Source organism: Pseudorca crassidens, chromosome 1, assembly GCF_039906515.1.
Source record: "Pseudorca crassidens isolate mPseCra1 chromosome 1, mPseCra1.hap1, whole genome shotgun sequence".
NCBI classification, from domain to species: domain Eukaryota; kingdom Metazoa; phylum Chordata; class Mammalia; order Artiodactyla; family Delphinidae; genus Pseudorca; species Pseudorca crassidens.
This window is the reverse complement of record NC_090296.1, coordinates 184,404,299-184,416,864: the sequence shown is the minus strand read 5'-3', so window position 1 is coordinate 184,416,864 and position 12,566 is coordinate 184,404,299. Positions and strand designations below refer to the sequence as shown.

The window sequence follows — 12,566 nt, the reverse complement described above, 5'->3', positions numbered from 1 at the left end:
CTTTCAACAGAAACACCGGGCATACACAGCTAAATCACAGTTACCTTGTTTTCAATCATTTTGTGGAATTATCTCCTCTTCAGAAAATAGTTTTAAATAATATTTTTGTTATATTATTGTTTGCTTTGCTTAAGTGTGGTTTTCACTGGTATCTCAAACAGTGACATCCCAGCAAATTCTGGAATACAGAATTCTTGCTCAAGTTTAACTGTTCTTTACTTATCTGCAGTCAGTTGGGGAAGGGAACTCCCATTTGAGGAGTTGTTAACAAATATATTTAGGGACTTCCCTGGTGGCACAGTGGTTAAGAATCTGCCTGCCAGTGCAGGGGACACGGGTTAGAGCCCTGGCCTGGGAAGATCCTATATGCCGCGGAGCAACTAAGCCCGTGCGCCACAACTACTGAGCCTGCGCTGTAGAGCCTGTGAACCACAACTCCTGAGCCCGCGTGCCACAGCTACTGAAGCTGGCGCACCTAGAGCCTGCGCACCACAACAGGAGAAGCCACCGCAATGAGAAGCCTGTGCACTGCAACAAAGAGTAGCCCCCAGCTCGCAGCAACTAGAGAAAAACCCGCGGGCAGCAACGAAGACCCAGTGCAGCCAAAAATAAATGAATTAATTAAAAAAATATTAAACAGTGTTTTATGATTTTTTGTTTGTTTGTTTCTTTAACTACACGATGGATTGCCAAACCACATGCAGATGATTGGCAGGTATCTGCTGTTTGGGATTATTGGAACCACTTTTCTGTTGGTGTGTAGAGTTGAGCTTTGATCACAAACAGCTGTGTTAAGTCTTAGCCCAACAGATGACAGGTATGATACTGAGAGGAAGGTAATCTGGAAGGCTCTAAAACCCATTTTGAAATTTTATCCGCTAACAAAATGTATATTAATTAGGACTTTTTTATTGTTGCAAGTGCCAGAAAACTCAACCACACCTGGCTTCAGAATTGTTGGCTCAGGTGCCTGAAGAGCCCAGGGGTGAAACTGGTTTTAGGGCAGGGCTGCCTATAGGGGTTTAAAGGGTTTCGTTGGGGCCCAGTTTCTCTCTATCTCTTAATCCTATGTCTTCTGTGACAACTCAGTTTTCAGGCTGGCTTACCTATGTGGCTGAAAGACAGCTGCCATACATTCAACCTACATCTCTGTAGGTGCCAGTTCAGTGAAGAAGAGGCCCCCACCAGTGATCTCACTGTTTCTCTCTGGTCCTGATTGGTTATGGTGTCAGTGGTTGAACAAATCAAGGGGACTGCAGTACACTGTCTGGCCACTTCCAAGTCACATAATCCACCCTTGTAGAGAGCTGGGGAGAGCTTGAGTTCTCAAAAGAAAGTAAGGGTGTTATACCAAAAGAAGGGGTGATGGATGCTGGGTGGTCAGAGAATAACAAATAGCGACCACAATATAGGTGATAATTTGTGCTCTCCACCTCATAAAGTAATCATTATGTGATTTTGCATTTACTGTGAAATGTCATAGAATCTGTCACTTTATAATACTAGGAAGGGAGTGAGATAAACTATTTTTCTCTTTCTGTAAAACTAACATTAAAATGCCTTTTGGTGGAGGGCTGGTATTAGTATTTGAAGCCACTTTCGGCAGACTGTCTCTCCAGTAGGACTTGTCCCTGAACCAATAAGACTCTTTTTGAATGTTATGTGTCCTGTAGCCCTTGCTCCTTCCGGCACATGAGGTTTGAGCTTGTTCCTATGTAGTAAGACAGTAAATGAAATCACCTGTATGTTAAAGTTAGGGCGACCCACAGGATGTCAGTGTGGTAAGAGGCTTCGATGGAATGTCTGAACCGTTCTGATCAGACTTGGGAAAATGTGAAAGTCTTGCCTCTTAGAAGGGAGAAATAATAAATTTAAAATATGCTCCGTCTATAAGACGATTCAAAAAGTAATTGATACCTAAATAGAAAATAACTCTAACACTTGCTAACAAAAGCAGCAAGAAGAGCTGGGTCCTGGGGCAGGACCTGCTAAGCCTCTAACCAAAGCCATTTCTAGCTTTCGGGGTGGTGCCGGCAGTGCATAGATCCTTGTCTTCACCCTGGCGCTGAGATGGGAGGGGCTGTCTCTGTGTTAGTGGCCCCCACTGACAGTTTGCTGAGTTCACCAGTGAGGGTACTGGTGAATGGTGGTCATCTCCACTGCTGCCCACAATAGCCCTGCTGTCTACGCTGTATGTACATAACCTCAATGAATATACTGTAGATGTGCTGTAGATGTTGGTGCATCTGCCCGTTTCCATTTCTTCTTTCTTCTCCAGCTACTTTTCTTTCAATTTCTTTTCCACTATTTCAAGCACTCAGTTTTTTCCTTCTTCTTCCCGGTTCTCTCTTTTCTGAGCTTAGTGATCACTAAAGCTGGACAGAGGTATCACTTAGCCTGTTCACAGATGACCTTTAGATCTTTTGGCCGTGACCAACCCCAGCACTGTATATGACTGTATTTGCTGTTAATGCGGTAGGTTTCATCACATGTAGACAAAACAGGTCTATCTCGGTTCATAATCATAACACTACGTACACATCTCCAACACCCCTTTTATCGCAGGGATTTGCTATGTGAAATCAAGCCTGAGTTTTTGTTACAGTAATTGATTGAGTATTTATTGGTGATACAATATGGGATAAATATGCAAAGTATGGGCCATTCTTATCAATAATGGAAATAGTGACATCATATCTACCTTTATCTTTGCCACGATGACTTTATTTCTCAATAAAAGGGAAATTACTACAAGACTGGGTTTGAAAAGCTAGTTAGCACAAGCAGTGTGGTAAAGAAAGTTGCTTCTTTCTCCTTAAAAATTTTTTTGAATGGCATGTGTATTTTATTCATTTTAAATTTTTGTCAGACTTTCAAAGTACAAAACTCATGATTTTAATAAGATGCAGCAGTCCCCTCTGTACTTCTTCCAACCTCTAATTCCTTCTCTCCAGAGACAGCCACTTGTAAGCCTTTGATTTTCTTTCTGGCACCTGTCTATTCTATATATTGCTATTTGTAAGCTTAAAATTTTTTTAGATGTTATCTACTGACTTTTTGATATGGAAGAAGAAGATCTATTCTTTGTTAAACCGCCCCTCCCGATCCACCCAATATAGTTATGTCCCGTTTTTTTGGTTATTCAGTATCCTCTGTTTACAGGCAGACCCCAGAGATATGGTGGGTTGGGTGCCATAATAAAATGAATATTGCAATAAAGCGAGTCACACGAATTTTTGGTTTCCTAGTGCATGTAAAAGTTATGTTTACACTATGCTGAAGTGTGCAATAATAGCATTATGGCTAAAGAAATATAGATACCTTAATTAAGAAATAACTTGTTTGATGAAAAGTGCTAACCATCACTGAGCCTTCAGTGAGTCATAATAGTAACATCAGAGATCACTGATCACAGATCACCATAATAAATATGAAAATTATGAAAAAGTTTGAAACATTACAAGAATTACCAAAATGTGACACAGAGATATAAAGTGAACAGATACTGTTGGAAAAATGGCGCCGATAGACTTGCTTGAAGCAGGGTTGCCACAAACCTCCAGTTTGTAAAAAAAAGTGTGATATCCATGAAGTGCAGTAAAGCAAAGGGCAATAAAATGAGGTATGCCTGTATTTGGACTATTAAATATTGTTTGTGGCTGAGCCAATGAATGTACTATGATTATACTTTCTTTCTTGAAAACCTTTTTTCTTTTTTCCTAGAGTTGCTAATTTCTTTTGTACCTACTTTATCTCCACACTCTGATAGTCTTAAAAGTCCTTTCACTAGATCTACATGCATTAGGTAATCTATCAATTCTATAATTTTTTTCTTGAGATGTTCCTCCCAGAGCTTTTTGTCTCCTACTCTAATCTGGACTGCTTTTTCTCTGAGTTTGTTGAATAGCTTTGTCCTGGGATTCCCTTCACCATTACACTGGGCTTTCCCTTTGCTCTTTTTTTTTTTTTTACTCTTGGATACCATGTCTTCTTTCTTGGTTTGCTCCCTCTTTTTGGTGGAACACATCCTCCAGTAGCTTTCTGAGAAAAGGTATGTGGTTGGTAAATCTTGAGTCCTTACTTGTCTAGAATCATCCTACCCTTCACACTTGGTCAATAGTTTTGGCTGAGACTACTTCAAAACTTTTCTCTCTGTAGGTGAAAGATAATTCTGGTGAGTTTATATATTTTTTTGGTGGAATCATTTTCATTAAGAGTTTTGAAGGTATTTCTCTATTATTTTCTATATGAAGAAAGAAATTGACATAATATCTAAAGCATAGATTTTTAAAAAATTTGCTTTGCCTTTTATTTATGGTTTGAAATGAACTAGAATGAATGTTCTAGCAGTTTTGTATTTACTTACTTGAATTTGTTGTTTTTATCTTATTGCTCCCAGGCAAAATCTTTCTCTCTTCAGGTAAAAAATAATTCTGTTGATTTTCCTTCAGTATTTGTTTTTCAAATGTCACTAAAAGAATGATGGTTTCATACCTTGACTCTGGGTTTTCTCATATAAGAAATACCAAGATTTCGTCATTTGTACCTCCATTAAAAAGGGAAAAAATCATATATTAAATAAACATCCAAGTACATCCTGTATATTTTGGATTTATTGTTACTGCCTACTGAATAGTCACATATACATCATATTTTTGTCAAGTTCATCTGTGACACTCAGTGGACAATGCCAGATCTGTAGAAATTTCATTTGTTCAGAAATTATCTAATTATTTTATGCATTTTTATTGTTTTCATGATCATCTTCCCCATTTCTTTTTTAAAAGATGTATGTATGTTCCTACCCAAAAATACCATTTAACGTTTATATATATATATATATATATATATATACACACACACACATACAAATATATATAATTATATTGAATAATTCTCTAACCATAATTTAGGTATATTAGGTGGTTGGGGAACCAACTTTTGTGGCAAGAAGTGGAACCGATGAGGGGAGACATGGGGGCTCCCAGGTTTGCAGTTTTGAAAACTCATTTTGGATGCAGATTGCAGAGACAGGACAACCCGCAGAAGGATTAGTAGGAAGGGATCACAGTCACTTGAGTGATGGTGGTGGCTTGGGAATGGTAGTGGTGAAGAGGATGGAGAAAAGTAGGTTGCATTTGAGATACTGAGGAGAGAAAATCATTGGCACTTGAGGCTGGGAATTGGGTGGGATGAGGTGAAGAAGAAGAAATGAGAGGAAACTGGAGACTTGGAAAGCAACTTGTTAATTTCACCGAGAAATGTAGTGAATAGGATAGACTCACAGATCAAGTAATCTGATACTGGTAAGCGGTATATTCCTCATTTAGAAAAGTAAAAGGATTTGGTGTTCGGATTAGAGTATTTAATCCTGGATGAGTCTTTCCTGGGCCTGGGGTTAAAAGGTTTCAGACCAGGGTGGGTGTTTAGGAAGCTGGGATATTTATGGGTGGGTGAATTTAAACCTAATTTCAGTGTCTGTCCTGTTTAACTGGGAATTGTCTCGCTGATTACATATATTTTTCATATTTATTTCCTTATTTTTTTCTGTAGTGTTTTCCATAATTATTGGGAGCCCAGAACATTTACGTGAAGAAAACAGATTTTCAAAGGTGTTTTGGTTTCATATCATGATTTTTTTTTTGCAATCTTTTTTTTTTATATGAAAAAACTTAATGTTTATTAATACTTTTAATTAATTACCATGGGGAGTTATAGTAGATACTGTGTTATTAACCCAGTGGTTAATTGCTGACCTTTTCTGGGACTTTTTTTTTTTTTTTTTTTTTTAACATCTTTATTGGGGTATAATTGCTTTACAATGGTGTGTTAGTTTCTGCTTTATAACAAAGCATATCATGATTTTAAGATTGATTTTTTTCATGTGATACATTACCTCAAAATCTTTTCCTTTTTGGTAACACTGGTTTCCCTATTTGTTCCTGGGCAAAGACTAGAGATGAGCATTTGGCTTGAGTTACAGATAAAACCAGGGATGTATTGGTTATTCCTTGCATCGCACTCCCGAATTAAGAAATGGTACCTAACAACCTGACAGTGTATTAGGGCAAATGGTGGTTGGCAGGCGCCTTTCAAAGGTACCGTTCTGATGCTTTTGTTCCATGTGCCTTTTAAGTTAAAATGCTAGTTGGAGTGGACAGATACCACTCATTGCACAATCTCTTTCACCCCTGGTGAGGGGCCTTTTGGTTGCTTCAATCTCAGCAGAAGAATGGGAGCAGCAGTTGGATTTGGTGGAACTGGCCTTTTTCTGGCTGCAGCCCCACCTCCTCTTCCTGTGGGCTCCCAGGCCAGGGTGCCTGCAGGGGCTCTCTCCTCTTCTGCAGTCACAGCTTTGTGGTTCTTTGTGTGAGCTGTTATCAATTTCAGTGGATACGCTTTGTTACCTCTATTTGTACTATAACTAGAAATTTGATAAGGTTATGTGCCTGTCAAATGATTTAGATGTCAGGTGTAGATGCAACAAAGCAATTTTGACAAGTCAAACACTGGTGCAAAGAAGGGGGATGAGGGTGACCTGCTGATAGAAGAAAGTAAAATCTCTTATGGCCTCACTTTCTTTCTCTTTTAACTCTAGGTCAGTACTTTAACTTCTTTAATTTGTCCCTTCTTAAGTGAATGTGACACGGTGACATCCAGCTTCTATCTAAAGGGCAGTGAAACGGAGGCCTGCCGTTGGAAGGTAGATGCTGGCATTTAGGGAGATTTGACTTTGGGTATTCTGATAAAAACATCTGGGTCTGGGAACTTTATCTTTGACTGAAGCTGAGATTAAGGTCTTAGAAGACAAGGTTTATTAATGCCAGTGTCTGTTCACATATGTGTGTTACAGAGAGCCTGGTATTTTTAGTAAGCAGTGCCCCTTTCTTTTAGGGGGAGGTAAAGGCCCAGTGCTTCCAGTACATTTGTCGTGCTGTGTTCTGCAGCCCAGGCAATGATTTGATGGGTATTGCTCACTGATTTGTCATATCCTCTGTTGGATGAGTCGGTCGAGCCTAGGATTAATAGGTTTAAGTTTCTTAGAGCCTTTCTGTTGTTTTCCTTGATTGATTAAGTAACTTGTACCTCTGAGCTATCCCAATATCTAAATCTCTTTACTGCTCACATTGAATATGTAGCTTTGCCTTGGCATCTACCTCAGCAGGAAACCCCCCATTTTACCAGTGGTATGTTGGACAGTAGTTACCCCCTTAAAGGTCAATGTGTCCAAGAGATGCTGCTGGAGTTATAGGGATACTTCCAGTATTTTGCCACTTGGGTTTGTGAAGTTATGGAATGAATGTAGGCATTCAAGTGTAACTCATCTTGACAAGGGTTTCATTATACTCTGCAAGCACAATTCAAAGAAATAATGAATTTATATTCAGGGTAGTCTTGTTTGAGTTTATTTAAAGAAATGAAACATACAATCCCTATAATAGCTCTTGCTACAGAAGTATTGATGGTGCTGACAAAGAGAAAACTCAGACCAGATGGTTTCCAAACAGTGGAACCACCTGGCTCCCTGGCAATGCCAACTTATTCCTGTTTCTCAAATAGCTGTACTCTCACGGACTGTGAAATGTATAAGTGAGATGTTCATGGGCTCAGGCAGAATAACATTCCAAAATTAGAATTATTAAGAGACATTAAAACACTTACCCATGTCAACTCAAACTGGCCACTCTCTTCCATTTACATTTTTTTCTTCTTTCTCTTTGTAACTATAAAACCCAGTTCTTTTTTATTTCCACATTGCAGAGAGAGAAAAACAAAACAAAACTGTTTCTTCTTGAGATGTTTATTCTGGAGGGAAAAGAAAGATCCTTTGTCCTTTTGGGAAATGGACTCACCAAAACTCCATTCATGTTTTCAGACCAAACAGGACACTTCTAGGTCAGCAAGGGAAGAATAGAATTGTACCTACAGCACCATGAAATTACACCAAATCATGAAACTTCATAGGAATATAACCAAGATAATATATTAATCGATGTGCAGACATGCAGTAATTTTTTCTAATTATAATGTTAAACTTTGGGATTTTCTTGAATTACTTAGTATCTAATTTTTTATGTTGGAAATCAGAGTGAATTTAAGAGTGAAAATATTGAATCATCTACAGACCTTTCTAAGTTGATGCTTAAGAAGGCAATCATGTTAAAGCTTCATTTTGAAGTGGTTACCTTAGCTTCTTACTCATTTGGTGAACGCCTAACTGAGCACCTAACTGGCAGTGTTTGTAAGCATTAGAGATCCAGTACGGGATAATGTATGTAACGTGAGAAAATTTAAACATTAAGATATTTACGCTGTTGTTTAAAATCTAGTCTTTTTAAAGAAATACTGATTATTTTCATCAAAATTACATTTCAGTCCAAGTGAAGGTCTTCGAAGTTTACCAAGTGTTTGAATTACCATCTCGTGGCATGATAGGCTAGAAAGAGCCAAGGCTTTCAAGACGGCAGATCTGGCTTTGAATCCTGACTCTACTGCTCACCAGGCAGTGATGTTAGACTTGTGCCTTAATCACCAAGTCACAGTTTCCTGTATTGGCTGGGATTCTGGGCTGTAAGAGATGGAAAACCCAACCCTCATTCACTTGGACAAAATGATAATTTGAGAATATCAAGGTACACAAATCTATGGACAGGAATGTGCCTGTTTCAGCTTCAGGAACAGTGTGAATCAGGACTCAAAAGTCAGCAGGTCAGGACTCTTTTTGGCAGGTGGGCTGCATCTGCCCCTTTGGGTTCTGGTGGTGGCAAGCCTGGCTGTCGACAGTTCCAAAGTTTTATGTCTTAGAGGTTTTTTTTTTTGGCTGTACGCGGGCCTCTCACTGTTGTGGCCTCTCCCGTTGCGGGGCGCAGGCTCAGCGACCATGGCTCACGGGCCCAGCCGCTCCGCGGCATGTGGGATCCTCCCGGACCGGGGCACGAACCCATGTCCCCTGCATCGGCAGACGGACTCTCAACCACTGCGCCGCCAGGGAAGCCCACGTCTTAGAGTTTTACTTGCCAGAGGGAGAGACTCATTCTGCACTTTGGATCTCAATTCCCAAACCCCCTCAACATCTGGACTTGGACTAGCTTGGGCTAGATGACTGACTGCCTTTGGAATGATCCTTGGCGGTTAAGGAAGTGTGTCCTGTAGGGAAACGACAGCTCTTGAAAAGACCTACATGGGTGAATGGGGCCCGGGACCGTTACCAGAAGGAGGTTGGGGGCGGACCAAACAATAGTCGTCTCCATTACATTTCTCATGTGTAGAAAGTGGTAAATAAACATCTCTTTTACAGTGATTTTGAAGACTGAGCAGGATAATCTGTCAAATGCCTAGTATAATGTCTGCTACCTTGTAGCTCTTTAATAAATCATAGCTGCTATAACATAGCAGGGAGGCAACTAGCCAGCATTTCTCAAAACTGACACCTGTAATCAGTGTGACGCTCTCACTCTTAACTAAGAAGCATAAGTAGCCATAATTCTTCACTTCATTCTTTAGCATTGCTCACGTATTTATTTCTCATAGTCTCTTCCCTGTGCATGACCTGAATTAGGACTACGTTTCTAGTTGTAGTATAGGTATGTTAATAACCTGTAAACATTCCTGGGAAATTTATGTTTTAAACAAAATTCCATATTAAGGATTGAATCTTAAAAATTTTCTTTTGATTAAAAAGCCTTGCTGAGGGGCTTCCCTGGTGGCGCAGTGGTTGAGAGTCCGCCTGCCGGTGCAGGGGACGCGGGTTCGTGCCCCGGTCCGGGAAGATCCCACATGCCGCGGAGCGGCTGGGCCCGTGAGCCATGGCCGCTGAGCCTGCGCGTCCGGAGCCTGTGCTCTGCAACGGGAGAGGCCACAACAGTGAGAGGCCCGCGTACCGCAAACGAAACAAAACAAACAAAACAAAACAAAACAAAACAAAAGCCTTGCTGAGATCCATGGTTTTTTCTGGGTGGCGAAAACTATCTATCGTGGAAGCTATTCTCAGTGTCATTTGTGTGCATATTAAGTGTATAATGTATTTAGATTTTTTCTTCTTCTGCATTCTTTTTTCCTTTGTTTTTGCTGTTACAGTTTTTATTCTCCTTCCCCCCGAGTTTTGTAGAAGTGGAAGAAGCATGTTTTCTTACAGAAAAACAGTCGATGTTGCCTGATGGATAATGCTATTGCAGGTGTGGGAGGGTTGTTAGGGCCAATTTTAACGACAATATCAATCTGTTAGGAAGCAGGCGTATGTAAGAAAAGCTTGGGGGTGAGGGATCATCTGTCACTTTCATCAGCTGTGGCTCTGAGATTAAGAACAGGTTACTTTCACTTTCATGACTGTTTTGTGTTAGTTCAGCTCTGTTTGTTTACATTTGCTTGATTCTTGATTTTATCCTTATCTCTTTACTGTAGTTTGAATGTAGCTTTCTTTTCTGAATGACTGATTTGCTAATTAGCTTTATCCTCACTGGAAATTACCCATTTTCTAATACTTTATAATTCAGAATGTGCACACAGGAATGTTCCCCGTTGTAACTTCTTATCCATCCTCTCCTTAATTTAAAGTTGCATGATATCTTCTGGTTCAAAATAATTTGAATAATATTCTACTCTGTGTGTGAATTAGGCCATTTGTATTTAAAAAACATAATCATGTAATGGGATGAGACTGGTTCTCTCTAAAGGATTAATAGTTAAGAGAACACGTGTCCAGAAATCAAAATTCATAAATTGTCTGAATTATTATATGTTATTTAAAAAGTAACATGGCAACATAAATCATCGAGTCAGGCTCTATGAGTCAATTACTCTTCAGGACTAAATCAGGTATTAGAATATTAATTGTGTTTTGTTTCTTTAGTACCTGAATAGTTAATTGGATGGTACTTTAGTTTCCTGGAAAAGTTAATCATCATCACCAAATACTTAATGTTCTCCCCAGAGTAACTTATAGCTCACAGGTAGAATTTGGTGGGTCAGTTACATTTTTCTGTTGTGAGATTCTCGGTGAAATATGCATTATATGTGTATATTTTAGGCACCAATTTTCTTCATCAGCGTAGATATGATTTTTTGGTTGGAATCAGTAGTTCCATCAGTACAGGCATACGTCGTTTTATTGTGCTTTGCTTTACTGCACTTTGGAGATACTGCGTTCTTTACCAATTGAAGGTTTGTGGCGACCCCATGTCAAGCAAGTGTGTTGGCACCATTTTTCTGACAGCATTTGCTCACTTCATGTCTCTGTGTCACGTTTTGGTAACTCTCACAATATTTCAGACATTTTCATTATTGTATTTGTTATGATGGTCTGTGATTAGTGATCTGTGATGTTACTATTAAGACTCACTGAAGGCTCAGATGATGGTTAGCATTTTTTAGCAATAAATTATTTTTTAATTAAAATATGTACATTGTTTTTTTAGACGTAATGCTATTGCATATTTAATAGACTACAGTGTAGTGTAAACATAAATTTATAGGCACCGGGAAACCAAAAAATTCATGGGACTTGCTTTATAGCAGTGATCTGGAACAGAAACCACAGTATCTCCAAGGTATGCCTGTACCAGAGTTTTGGCAATGACCTTCTCCCCCTGGCCTGATACTTACTAATAGAAAATTTAAACAAGTGTTTCCTTCAAAAGAAAGACCTGTAAACATTTCGGGTGAAAAGTATGGGCTGTGATAAACTTTACTTTGGGTGATAATTTTTGTCCCTTTTACGGCACCACAGATTCCATTACAGATAATGAACTAGCTAAAGTTTTAGTGTTTAAAATTTTTAAATTAGTTTTTAAAAATATTCAATTGCTTCCACTTTCCTCTTTAATTATTTACAGGACATTGTTTATATCTTATATGTGTTCAGTTTGACTTTTTTCATTTTGGCATTTTTTTTCATTGTCCGATGAATTGAAAGATAGTATCTGGGGAGATGCCAGAGAGAGACTTCTGCCTCCCGTTAGCTCTGTCACCTCAAACTCCCGCCCTTCATCGATAAAAATGAGCACTAAATTGTGTACCTGCTAGGATTTATCTGAAGATAATATAGGTGAAGCGTATTTTAATTTCTTTTTCTTTTATTTATTCATATTCTCTTTTGATCTTAAAAAGACTGAAGGAGCTTCCAGGTACAGGTGGCACAGTGCCTGGGCCATGTGGTAGGAAGCGTTCTCTAGGTGTTTAGGTACTGTAAGTTAACACATGCTTACAGGAGTTGAGTGCTCAGCCCTCCTTACACATTAGCTGCCAGCCTTCCCACCCTGGCTCTGCTTGCATGATATATAAACCACTCGGTGCAGTGCCTGGGATGTAATAGAGAGTTAATAGATGGCAGGCATTATTATCATCATCTTATTTAATTCTCACGTACTGTCAGTGCTGTTACTACAGTTATGCTTATTTTGTACACAGGGAAACTGAGGCTCAGAGAGATTAAGTAACCTGCTTAAGGTCACACAGCTATTAAGAGGTGGAGCCGGGGCCCAAGATGAGTTTGTCAAAATCCTAAAGCTGAGCCGTTAACGTCTAAGCTACACTTTAGTGTCTTAGGAGTGATTTTTAATTTTCTTAGC

At 39.2% G+C, this 12,566-nt stretch overlaps 1 protein-coding gene across 2 annotated transcripts in view; it reads left to right on the top strand.

Annotated features, from left to right (window-relative positions):
• NEBL (nebulette) overlaps positions 1–12,566 on the top strand; it is a 339,555-nt gene that overhangs the window by 158,508 nt on the left and 168,481 nt on the right. The window lies entirely within an intron of this gene.